Source organism: Apodemus sylvaticus, chromosome 14 (assembly GCF_947179515.1).
Source record: "Apodemus sylvaticus chromosome 14, mApoSyl1.1, whole genome shotgun sequence".
Taxonomy (NCBI): domain Eukaryota; kingdom Metazoa; phylum Chordata; class Mammalia; order Rodentia; family Muridae; genus Apodemus; species Apodemus sylvaticus.
In genome coordinates this window covers 45,952,187-45,966,245 of record NC_067485.1, presented here as the reverse complement: position 1 = coordinate 45,966,245, position 14,059 = coordinate 45,952,187, and positions in this window count along the sequence as shown.

Genomic DNA, 14,059 nt, shown 5'->3' with positions numbered 1-14,059 from the left:
TTTCATTGCTTCTTTGTCTTGTTTTCTTTGGTCACGCTATTGTTCCATGGTACCTCCAAATGAGACTGGGACAGCTCATGAGAGAAGACTCAAAGTCTGGATTTTACAAGGATTCCCAAGGCTTTAACAGAAGACTGAGAACTGGTGGAGTGGGAATTGACCACCATCACTAAAAATTTAAGAATTTTTGTGAGCTTTATCATAGAATTTGTGAGCTTTATCTGGCTACCATAGCTATATCTAAAAGTTGACACTTGGTTTGCTTATAGAGTTATAAGTTAGGATATGTGTAGAGATAGGAATTTTTTTAAACACCAACTAGTTTGTAAACTGTAATGAAATAGATCTTGTGAGAGGATGTTTATCAGTTTTCTGTTGACATTGACTTTGGCAAAGACTTTTAATCTCAGAAGTCACATTAAGACAATGCTCTCTAAGTTTATTTCAAGTACATGATGGGTGAACTGTCTAATGGAATCTAGTTTATTTCCCTGTGTACATATTTCAATTCCTGTGGAGCAATAGTAACTATAATAATGTGGCCCATTATTATTCAACATTCATAGTATCTTTCACTGAAATGAAGGTTTTAAGTTTCCCCATTATTATGAGAGTTTTGATGCATGCCATATGCCAAACTATAAATATTCTTAAAGGAAAGGGGGCAAACTTTTACCAGGAAAATGATAATAGAAGAGAAATTACCAAGAATTAATTAATGACTCTTCGTTCCATGTGTTACAAGCTACATGATTATTCATGTATTGAAGACACCTTACAGCTGTGCAGCCATAACTCTGTATGATAGTATCTGAGTGAGAATTATTGATATACCTTCTTTTCTTTGGTTATTATAAACATGGGATTAATGGGTTCATAGCAGGAGATTTGAGCTCTCAGCAAAATTTTCTTACTGGATGACCACAGATCTATTCCTCATGTTCCACAGTAATGAGTCTCAATAAAATTATTGTGGTGGTTCCCACAATTCAAAGTTAAGATTTGATATGTCTAAAAATAAAGCCTGAAAATCAGTACAGGAGTTTCTCAAAAAACTATCTCTGTGTGGTAGTGCATGCCTCTGTCCCCAGCACTTGAGAGGCAAGGGCAGTTTGAAGCCAGTCTAAGAAACATAGAAAGTTCAAGACCAGCTGTAGCTACATAGTATGGTGTTTTCTCAAACAAACAAAACACATGTACAATTAACATATGATGTAGCTATCCCACTCCTGTTTGTATTCTCAGAGATACTTGTATGTATATGTCTATTGTAGTACTATTTCCAAAAGCCAAGATATGGAATCATCCTAGATGCCCATCAACAGATGAATGAGTAAAATGATATAAGACGATACCTGTAGTTTTCTCCCTAATCAAGAAAACTTCTCTTCGAAACAGGCAGAAACCATTACAGAAAACTACAACCAATTAAACTGCAGAGTTGTGGAACAAAATCCCAACTAATACATTTATAACATACCTCCCATACTGAAGGCACAGGGATCATTGCATAAGGTGGGGTGGGGTTAAGAGCAAAAGGAACTTGAAATTTTTTGTGAAATTATGTCTTCTAGAAATGTCCAAAGATACATCCATGAAGTTTCACTAACATGTCTGCCTAAACATGACCTGAACAAGGATAATTAATACCCAAAGACACTTGGAAAGCAGAAAGTTCACAAGGCCTCAATCTAAACAAAGCACTACAGACAAGTAAGTAAAACTAAAATCAGGAGAAACAGTCTTGTTTGGAGAAGAGCTCACCAATTGGTCATCCAATACCAAATGGTTAGCTCTGAAAATACATACATACAAGTAATGTTATATGAACAGAGCAGACTGCATTTAAGTATTTATATGTTTATATTCATCATACATCAGATACACTGGATCCTATGCCACAGTGCATGGTATCTTCTGTATCTTCAGGACTTACTTTCAATTTCTGGGAGGCAACAAAAGGCAACATCAATAGCCTATATTGTTCTAGGAGCCACTTGGGTTAGCCTGACCAACAACTTAAAATACATATTTTCATATGTAAATACTTAATAAAAAGAAGGGGGCCAGTTGTGGGGCAGAGAAATAAAAAATGTTAACAAGGAAGGCAAATACAACCAAAGCAATATATATGCATGAAAATCTCATAGCAAAATTCATTGCTTTGTAATACACGCACACACACACACACACACACACACACACACATACACAAAAGCAATAGTCTCTGTTTTCTTTAAAGAGAAATTTCTTAGATGTGTGGTGGGACAAAAGACGAGTCTGCCAGGAGAGTACTGTTCCATAGTTTTCACTCCAGACAAATGCCAGTTGAAGAGAAAATTCATCGTATCATTCACCCTTCATTCCCTGACATGAAGCGAAGGTCAGTAGTCCCTCCAAAGAACCTGCCTGCATCTTTCTTCATGCATTATATAATATGCATTCAATGTATATTTCAGTATTATGAAACTTTACACCAGAAATATTATTTTCCTGATGGTTCCTCAAAATTCTTTCTTGAATTTCTTCTACTGCTCCAAGAAACAGCATGAAGTTCTGAACTCTATGAGATGGTACTTTTGGAGTTAAAACTGGTGAGCAAGATAAAGAATTCTCTTAGATATACCTATTTTGCTGGTTACACCAACTAGAGTAATCTGAGATGGGGGAGTTCTAATTGAAGAATTGCCTCTGTTAGCTTGGCCTGTAGATAGCTCTGTAGGGTGGAATTTAATTCTTGTTTAATGATTGATGTGGAAGGGCATAGCATATTGTGGGTGGTAAAGCCTCTGAGATGGTATTCCTATGTTTTACCAGAACGCAAACTGAGCACACCATAGAGCGTAAGTCAGTGGGAAAACTTCAGTTTTTGACTCTGCTTCAGTTTTGAACTCAGGTTTCTAAGGTGAAGTAAACCCTTTCCATCTCAAATTGCTTTTGATCATGTTGTTCATCACAACAACAGAAGGCAAAAAGGGGACAAAATTTGTCACTAGAAGTAAGGCATTGAAGTGCAGAACTGACCATGTTTCTTTTAGGAGGATTTTGGAGGGAGTTTGGAACTTTAGGGTGGAAAAGTCATTGTTTTGAGCATAATGGGCTGTTCTGTAGAAGCTTGAAAGATAAACTTGAGAGTGATACAAACAGTTGAGTGAGGCATGACTCATGAACTTTCAGAGAAACGCAAACACTTTACAGGGTAGTTCATGTGATAGTGTGGGTAAGGAATACTGGTCTGCCTTCCGTAGTTTCTGGTCAGCTGGGGCTGAAGAATCAATAGCGACCCTGAAAGGAAACATTTGCTTTACTGAGACAATTGGTGCTGGTTATTGAGTGCTGAGATTTAGACCAGACTGGCATTACTAAGGTGATATCGTCTATGCAGTATTTTCTCAGGTGAGGCCTTCACACAGAAGGACCAATGGAAGCTGTGGTCCTGAAGGCATCAGGGATAGCAGGTGAGCTTGGTAATGTGTAAGTCTCTCACATGACACTGGTTTTGGAGGGTTGAAAAGGTCATGGAGAGAATCTGAACCTTGGTACTATGAGATGCCAGGAATGGAGTCTGCTGGGGAAGATACAGCCTCAGTTGCAATGGAAACACCAAGATTGAAGGGGCCACAGAGAGTGGCTAAGACTTGGCACCATGTGTCAGTGTCAGAGTCAGAGAGAGAGAGAGAGAGAGAGAGAGAGAGAGAGAGAGAGAGAGACCCATTGGTATGTGGAGACCTGTCTTACTATTGCTCTGATGAAATACCATAATGTAAAGCAAGCTGGACAGGAAAGGGTTTCTTTGGCTTACACTTCCACATCATTGTTGATAGAGGAGGTCAAGACAGGGCAATAACCTGGATGGAAGAGTTGATGCAGAGGCCATGATACAATGCTGCTTTTTGACTTGGTCTCCGGACAACTAGCCATGGGATGGCACCACCCACTATGAGCTGGGCCCTCCTCTATAAATGACTAATTAAGAAAATTTCCTCCAGGCTTGCCTACAGCCTACTGTAATGGAGACATCTTAATTGAGGTTCTCTTCCCTCAAAGGACTTTAGCTTGTGTCAAGTTTTGGAGTTTGGTTTTGCTTTGATTTGTCTGTGGTTGTCCTCTACTCATTCCCTTTTGGAATAAGAAATAAGAAGCTGTAAAAAAAAAAACTTCTAGAAGCCCAGGATTAAAAGATTTTTGATTTTCAGACTTTGGATATTCAATGTTCTCTGTGGTTACAGTTAGCCCCTTGTATCAGTAAACTCTGTGTTTATGAAATCAACTTACATTAGATTAAGAATATATGTAAAATACAATCTTATTATTAGTCTCTAAATGTAAAGTTATGACAATAATTTGTGTAGATTGGCATTGTGTTAGAAATCACATAGTCTATAGATGATTTAACATGTAAGGGAATACTTTTTTTTTTAATATGACCACTCTATACTCATGATTTATCCATTTCTTTTTCTCCATTTTTGTAAATTGTTATCAGCATCACTGATTAGCAGTGTATGATCAATGAAGGAACAGATAGACATTATGGATTAAGGGGTATATACTAGAGATGAGTTCAGCTGATGTTGCAAACTGGACAGAGCAATTTGTTTTTTTTTATTCAATATAATTTATTTACATTTCAAATGATTTCCCCTTTTCTAGGCCCCCACTACCCGAAAGTCCCTCAAGCCCACTTCTCTTCCCCTGTCCTCCCATCCACCCCTTCCCACTTCCCCGTTCTGGTTTTGTCGAATACTGCTTCACTGAGTCTTTCCAGAACCAGAGGCCACTCCTCCTTTCTTCTTGTACCTCATTTGATGTGTGGATTATGTTTTCGGTATTCCAGTTTTCTAGGTTAATATCCACTTATTAGTGAGTGGGTACCATGATTTACCTTTTGAGTCTGGGTTACCTCACTTAGTATGATGTTCTCTAGCTCCATCCATTTGCCTAAGAATTTCATTAATTCATTGTTTCTAATGGCTGAATAGTACTCCATTGTGTAGATATACCACATTTTTTGCATCCACTCTTCTGTTGAGGGATACCTGGGTTCTTTCCAGCATCTGGCAATTATAAATAGGGCTGCTATGAACATAGTAGAGCATGTATCCTTATTACATGGTGGGGAATCCTCTGGGTATATCCACAGGAGTGGTATAGCAGGATCTTCTGGAAGTGAGGTGCCCAGTTTTCTGAGGAACCGCCAGACTGATTTCCAGAGTGGTTGTACCAATTTGCAACCCCACCAGCAGTGGAGGAGTGTTCCTTTTTCTTCACACCCTCTCTAACAACTGCTGTCTCCTGGATTTTTAATCTTAGCCATTCTGATTGGTGTAAGATGAAATCTCAGGGTTGTTTTGATTTGCATTTCCCTAATGACTAATGAAGTTGAGCATTTTTTAAGATGCTTCTCCGCCATCCGAAGTTCTTCAGGTGAGAATTCTTTGTTTAACTCTGTACCCCATTTTTTAATAGGGTTGTTTGGTTTTCTGGAGTCTAACTTCTTGAGTTCTTTATATATATTGGATATTAGCCCTCTATCTGATGTAGGATTGGTGAAGATCTTTTCCCAGTTTGTTGGTTGCCGATTTGTCCTCTTGATGGTGTCCTTTGCCTTACAGAAACTTTGTAATTTTATGAGGTCCCATTGCTCTTAGAGCATACGCTATTGGTGTTCTGTTCAGAAACTTTCTCCCTGTACTGATGTCCTCAAGGGTCTTCCCCAGTTTCTTTTCTATTAGCTTCAGAGTGTCTGGCTTTATGTGGAGGTCCTTGATCCATTTGGATTTGAGCTTAGTACAAGGAGACAAGGATGGATTAATTCACATTCTTCTGCATGCTGACCTCCAGTTGAACCAGCACCATTTGTTGAACAGACTATCTTTTTTCCATTGGATGTTTTCAGAATCTTTGTCGAGGATCAAGTGGCCATAGGTGTGTGGGTTCATTTCTGGATCTTCAATCCTGTTCCATTGATCCTCCTGCCTGTCACTGTACCAATACCATGCAGTTTTTAACACTATTGCTCTGTAGTATTGCTTGAGGTCAGGGATACTGATTCCCCCAGACTTTCTTTTGTTGCTGAGAATAGTTTTAGCTATCCTGGGTTTTTTGTTGTTCCAGATGAATTTGATAATTGCTCTTTCTAACTCTGTGAAGAATTGAGTTGGGATTTTGATGGTTATTTCATTGAATCTGTATATTGCTTTTGGCAAAATGGCCATTTTAACTATATTGATTCTACCGATCCATGAGCATGGGAGGTTTTCCCATTTTTTGAGGTCTTCTTCCATTTCCTTCTTCAGAGTCTTGAAGTTCTTGTCATACAGATCTTTCACATGTTTGGTAAGAGTCACCCCAAGATACTTTATACTGTTTGTGGCTATTGTGAAGGGGGTCATTTCCCTAATTTCTTTCTCAGCCTGCTTATCCTTTGAGTATAGGAAGGCCACTGATTTGCTTGAGTTGATTTTATAACCTGCCACTTTGCTGAAGTTGTTTATCAGCTGTAGGAGCTCTCTAGTGGAGTTTTTTGGGTCACTTAGGTAGACTATCATGTCATCTGCAAATAATAATAGTTTGACTTCTTCCTTTCCAATTTGTATCCCTTTGACCTCCTTATGTTGTCAAATTGCCCGAGCTAGTACGTCAAGTACAATATTGAAAAGATAAGGAGAAAGGGGGCAGCCTTGTCTGGTCCCTGATTTCAGTGGGATTGCTTCAAGTTTCTCTCCATTTAGTTTGATGCTGGCTACCGGTTTGCTGTATATTGCTTTTACTATGTTTAGGTATGGGCCTTGAATTCCTGTTCTCTCCAAGACTTTAAGCATGAAGGGATGCTGAATTTTGTCAAATGCTTTTTCAGCATCCAATGAAATGACCATGTGGTTTTGTTCATTGAGTTTGTTTATGTAGTGGATTGTATTGATGGATTTCCGTATATTGAACCAACCCTGCATTCCCGGGATAAAGCCTACTTGATCATGGTGGATGATCGTTTTGATGTGTTCTTGGATTCGGTTGGCAAGAATTTTATTGAGTATTTTTGCATCGATGTTCATAGGGGAAATTGGTCTGAAGTTCTCTTTCTTTGTTGGATCTTTGTATGGCTTTGGTATCAGCGTAATTGTGGCTTCGTAGAAGGAATTGGGTAGTGTTCCTTCTGTTTCTATTTTGTGGAATAGTTTGAAGAGTATTGGTGTTAACTCTTCTTTGAAGGTCTGATAGAATTCCTCACTGAAACCATCTGGTCCTGTGCTTTTTTTGGTTGGAAGACTTTCTATGACTCCTTCTATTTCTTTAGGCATTATGGGACTGTTTAGATGGTCTAGTTGGTCCTGATTTAATTTTGGTATTTGGTATCTGTCAAGGAAATTGTCCATTTCCTCCAGATTCTCCAGTTGTGATGAGTACAGTCTCTTGTAGTAGGATCTGATGATTTTTTGGATTTCCTCAGTTTCCGTTGTTATATCTCCCTTTTCAGTTCTAAGTTTGTTAATTTGGATACTTTCTCTGTGCCCTTTGGTCAGTCTGGCTAAGGGTTTATCTATCTTGTTGATTTTCTCAAAGAACCAGCTCCTGGTTTTGTTGATTTTTTGTATGGTTCTCTTTGTTTCTACTTGATTGATTTCGGCCCTGAGTTTGATGATTTCCTGCCTTCTACTCCTCCTGGGTGAAATAGCTTCTTTTTGTTCCAGGGCTTTCAGGTGTGTCATTAAGCTGGTAATGTATGCTCTCTCTATTTTCTTTTTGGAGGCACTCAGGGCTATGAGTTTTCCTCTTAGCACCGCTTTCATTGTGTCCCATAGATTTGGGTATCTTGTGTTTTCATTTTCATTGTGTTCTAAAAAGTCTTTAATTTCTTTCTTTATTTCTTCCTTGACCAAGGTATCATTGAGTAGAATATTGTTCAGTTTCCACGTGTATGTGGGTTTTCTGTTGTTTTTGTTGCTAATGAAGATCACTTTTACTCCATAGTGATCTGATAGGAGGCATTGGATTAGTTCTATCTTCTTATATTTGTTGAGGTCTGCCTTGTGTCCAATTATATGGTCGATTTTGGAGAAGGTACCATGAGGTGCTGAGAAAAAGGTATATTCTTTTGCTTGAGGGTGAAATGTTCTATAAATATCAGTCAAATCCAATTGGTCCAAAGCTTCAATTAGTTTTACTGTGTCCCTGCTTAGTTTCTGTTTGCCTGATCGGTCCATTGAGGAAAGTGGAGTGTTGAAGTCCCCCACAAATATTGTGTTAAGTGCAACGTGTGCTTTGAGCTTTAGTAAAGTTTCTTTTACGAATGAGGGTGCCCTTGCATTTGGCGCATAGATGTTCAGAATTGAAAGTTCTTCTTGGTGGATTTTTCCTTTGACCAGGAAGAAATGTCCTTCTGTGTGTCTTTTGATGACTTTAGGTTGAAAGTTAATATTATCTGATATTAGAATGGCTACTCCTGCTCGTTTCCTGTGACCATTGGCTTGTAAGATTGTCTTCCAGCCTTTTACTCTAAGGTAGTTTTTATCTTTGACACTGAGGTGTGTCTCCTGTATACAGCAAATTGTAGGGTCCTGTTTCCTTATCCAGTCTGTTAGTCTATGTCTTTTTATTGGGGAATTGAGACCATTGATGTTAAGAGATATTAGGGAATAGTGATTATTACTTCCTGTCATTTTTGATGTTCTTTTTATATTTGAGTGGTTATCTTCTTTTGGGTTTGATGAAGGAAGGTAACTATCTTCCTTTTTCCAGGGTGTAGTTTTCCTCCTTGTATTGGAGTTTTCCTCCTATTATTCTTTGCAGAGCTGGGTTTGTGGAAAGATATTGTGTAAATTTGGTTTTGTCATGGAATATCTTGGTTTCTCCATCTATGGAGAATGAGAGTTTTGCAGGGTATAGTAGTCTTGGCTGACATTTGTGTTCTCTTAGAGTCTGCATGAGATCTGCCCAGGATCTTCTAGCTTTCATGGTCTCTGGTGAGAAGTCTGGTGTGATTCTGATAGGTCTTCCTTTATATGTTACTTGGCCTTCCTCTCTTACTGCCTTTAATATTTTCTTTGTTTAGTGCATTTGGGGTTTTGATTATTATGTGATGGGAGGTATTTCTGCTCTGGTTCAGTCTGTTTGGAGTTCTGTAGGCTTCTTGTATATTCATAGGCATCTCTCTCTTTAAGTTAGGAAAGTTTTCTTCCATAATTTTGTTGAAGATATTTGGTGGCCCTTTCTGTTGTAAATCTTCACTCTCATCTATACCTATGATCCTTAGGTTTGGTCTTCTCATTGTATCCTGGATTTCCTGGATGTTCTGGGATACAAGCTTTTTGCATTTTGCATTTTCTTTGACAGTTGAGTCAATGGTTTCTATGGTATCTTCGGCATCTGAGATTCTTTCTTCTATCTCTTGTATTCTGTTGTTTATATTTGCATCTATGACCCCTGATTTCTTCTCAAGGTTTTCTATCTCCAAAGTTGTCTCCCTTTGTGATTTCTTAGTTGTTTCTACTTCTGTTTTTAGATCCAGGATGGTTTTGCTCAGTTCCATCATTTGTTTGTCTGTGTTTTCCTGTAATTCTTTAAGAGATTTTTGTGTTTCCTCTTTCATGACTTCTGCCTGTTGACTCAAGTTCTCCTGCATTTCTTTAAGTTTTTTTTTGCCTTTCTTCTTTATTGGCTTCTATCTCTTGGGCCTTATTCTCCTGCATTTCTTTAAGTGTTTTTTGTGTTTCCATTATACGGGTTTCTAGCTTATTCATGTTCCCCTGTATTTCTTTAAGAGATTCATTCATGTCCTTTTTGTGTTCTTCTAGCAGCATCATGAACAGTGATTTTAAATCCAAATCTTGTTTCTCTGGTGTGTTGGCATAACCAGGACTTGCTGATTTTGGAGAGTTTGGTTCAGATGCTGCCATATTGCCTAGATTTCTGTTAGTAGCGTTCCTGCGTTTGCCCTTTGCCATCTTGTTCTCTGGAGCTAACACCAGCTCCGGCTGGTGTTTCAGCCTCCTGAGAGACTCTAGGGATATTTCTGCAACACTGGAAGGCAGGGTTTCCCCTGTTGCAGATTGCTGATGTGCTTTCCTCCTCTTGGGTGCCCTTGCAGCCCTAGTGTTCTTTGCCCCAGATTGTGTCTGTGAGCCAGAAGGTGCCCGTTTGCTCCTTCAGGGAGTGCTGAGGCTGTATGCTGCAGGGACCTTTTCTGTGCGCTGATCTCTCTGCTGGGCAGCAGAACTCCCAACTGGGTTGGTGCACACAAGGCTAGCCTAGCTGCTCAGGCCCTGAGTCTAGGCAAAAGCCTGGCAGGCCAATGTCAGAGCAAAGTTCCCCTCAGCTGTGAGTGTTAATTGGGTCTGTCAGGTGGCTAGGATGGTGGCGTGCGCGCGCTCCCTGAGAGTGCTGGGAGAGTCTGCTGGGCTAACAACCTCCTGGTCGGGTCAGCACACAGATGGCCCACCGAGCAGCCCAGGGCCTGGGGGCAGTCCAGGGCCTGACCGTCTGAGACCCCTGCTATGTCCGCCTCGGGCTATGCCTGTTAGCTGGTTTGGTTTTGTCTGCTAGTCTCTCTGGCTTCATGTAGGCAAAATGGAGGCGGTGTGCGCTGGCCCGGGCAAACAAGCTCCTGGCTGGGTCGGCACACAGATGGCCCACCGAGCAGCCCAGGACCTGGGGGCAGTCCAGGGCCTGACCGTCTGAGACCCCTGCTATGTCCGCCTTGGGCTATGCCTGTTAGCCGGTTTGTTTTTGCCTGCTAAGTCTCTCTGGCTTCCCTTAGGCAAAATGGTGGTGGTGTGTGCGTGGGCGGGGGGGGGGGGGACCTCCTGGCCGGGTTTGCACCCCGGTGCCCCTCCCCCATCAGCCCAGGGCCTGGGTGCAGGCCAACGCCCGTCGGGCTTAGACCCCTGTGATGTTGGTCTCGGGTTATATTTGTGTACCTCAGTCTGATTTCTCTGGCGACCGAGAACCAATATGGAGCCCTCGTAACTGACTGGCTGGAGGCAGAGTTCTGATGTGGCTTCTGTGTATTTAATGGCGCCGTAAATCCACCGCTGCTTGCAGCCTGGCTGGCCAGCGATGGCCAGTGGTCGTGGGCGCAGGGTCTGCCTGGACCCTGTCCGCTTGGTTCTACTGCTGATGGCCCTTCCTCTGGGCCAGCTGCTGCTGCTGCTGCTGCTGCCACTGCCGTGGACAGAGCCATAAGGGAATACTTAATGTCAGACAGAGTCTTTCCTTCCCTCTGAAACTTCACAAGCCAGCCTTACATGGTCTGCTCTCAGCATGCTTTAAAGTCCAAGAGAATATCCTACTGAGCTCTTAAAACACAATAGTTCTTCTAGCACAAAGTTCCAAAAAGCTTCTACAATCAGCTCTGAAACATGGTCAGGTCTGTCACTGTAATACCCTACTCCTGGTACCTGTTTGTCTAAGTTAGAGTTACTATTACTGTGATGAAACACCACAACCGAAGGTTTTATTTAGCTTATACTACTAAATCACTCTTTATCATTGGATAATGTAGGGGCAGGAACTCAAGCAAGGCAGGAACCTGGAGTAAAGGAATACTAACCTCCTTTATATAAGGGTCTTAATAATCCATAGAGTTTGGTATCTGCAAGGGATTCTGGAACTAATCTCCGATGAATCAATAGGGGCTGCTATATATTGGTGCACCTGGATCATTTAGAATACACTCCCTAAGCTAAAAGCTGACTGATTTTTTTTCTCTTACATGTATGTAATATATTCCCAGCCTCCAGAAATTAAGTTGTGAATATCATAGGGAGGGATTATTCTGCCTACCACATAAAAACTAAAAATTTGGAGCTAGTAAGTAGATTTTTTTTTTCTGAATTCTAATACTGATCTCTTTGATTGAAAAACCCCCAGCTGTTAACCCCAGTGGGAAATGCCAGTATTTACATTCTACTAGCAACATCTCTTTCGAACATTCTGAATAATGGGAGCTTAGGCAGGCTATACACACAAGAATAAGAGTTAACCCTGCTGCAAAAGGGTTCACACGTTTGTTGAGAGACTCACAAATGTCAATAAATAACTATAATGATAAGGGAGAAAGCAGTCTATGCAAAATGGCCTGGGTGCTCAGAAGAGGCGTGATTAATTCTTCATGAGTGGCAGGCAGTAAGAGATGAGGTCACAGAGTAATTTGAAGTAGATCTGGAGGATAATTAATTCACTAGTCAAGGGAGAAGGAGAATGCACCGCGCATAGAAAGTGGTGAGAAAAAGGCTGAGCTATGGAAGTGCCAGGGTGTTTGTGGGAAAAATAACTTATTTTGGTAGACCCTGCTGACTGCTTAAACTAAGAAGATGGGACTATAGTCTGAGTCCTGATGGTGAAGAGCCTTATTCTAGAAAGTGCTCAAAAAATGAGTTATTTGATAGCTTTCATGTGAGGAAGTAGAAATGAGATCACTATCCAGGTGAGAGCCAGCGAGAGGCCAAGGATGGCCATTGACCAAAAGCAGATTATCAGAAGCATGGCTAAGAACTTTCATTGTGATCTCAAGAGACATTGGCAGTTGAGTGATGATCATAAGATAAGAGGTGTTGTAAAGTAAGTCAAGTCAAGGATCCACATAAGACTTCTAAGTTAGGGGTTGGTGGCACCTTGAAGAGAAGCAGGATGTTAAATGAAAACATTTAGTATGGTTGGTTTTAATGAAGTCTCACTACAATTTAGATTCATCTGAGTAGAGAGCCTCAGAAGAGGTATTGTCTTGATTGCCTCAATTAATTTGGACAACCCACCCTGCCTGTAAGCTGAACCTTCCGGTAGCAGCCCAGATACAATGAACACAGGAGAAGAAGGAAGACAAGACAATACAATACCCACTTTACTCGATTAGCCTCCCCTCTTGTTGCTGAGTTAGTTTACCTGATTCTGCTGCTTGCTTTGATGATGGAGCCAGTGCTTATAGGCTTCCTTCCCAGACTAAGAACTATCCGTTTTCTAGGAACCTTCTAGGTTTTCAGTGCCAGCCTTGGGGCCTGAGCAACTACTTGGTTTCTAGCTTCTCAGGTGTGATTCGGCTGTTGCTGCTATTTTAACATAAGCAGACTTAATAAACTTATATGTATTATCTATTTGTACATACATGTATTATATATGTACACATGTGTGTATACTATATATGCATATGTGTATATATACAAATATGTATGTCATGTGTATGTATGTGTATTTGCCCACTGGTTCTAATCTTCTATAAAACAATGATGCAAGGGTTATTTGTAAGCTTCATATCTGATTTTTAGGGATGAATCTGAATTTCTTTACAAAACCATGTGGAAGGAATTGTTTCTATTAATGTTTGTGACTGTAAATTCTCCAGTGTGTGTGTGTGTGTGTGTGTGTGTGTGTGTGTAGAAGAAAGTGTCCTTATTAGAGTAACTAATTTTACTGCAGAATTGGGCTCTTTCCCTCTACTACACAAGGTCAGAGGGAGCAGAAACTCTCTGCATCTATTTCAAACCATATCATTCCCTATATCTGTCATCTCACCTTGGGATCCTCCCAGTTCTCTCATATGAAGCAGGAACTGATACTGTAATGACTTTGGTAATGGCAGTATCTGTTAGAGAGAAATCTCCACTTTGCATGTATGTTTATGTCTATATTTGAGTTTATAAATTTGTTTCTGCTGATCTTTGTATATGTGTTTGATTAAGAGTTGGAAAATTCAGAAAAGAAAAATGCAGTTTGTATGGCTAAATTGAAATTTCATGTAATATCCATCCAATCATCCTATGTGGTATATAAACATGGATGCTTGAGTGTTCCTATATGTGTATACAGGTAAGTCCACGTGTCTTCCCTAATTGCTTCTCTACCTTATGCTTTTTGGATACAGAATCTCTCCCTGAACCTGAAGATTACTGATTATCTTTTCTAGCTGGCTGGCCAATCTTTTGGTCTCTATCACACCTGACCTGGGGTTACAGGCATGTGCTGTGATGCCTGACTTCATATATGGGTACTAGAGATTTGAACTCAGGTTTTCATCCTTGTGCAGCAATCACCTTACTGACTGAATCATCTCCCTACCCCCAAACAA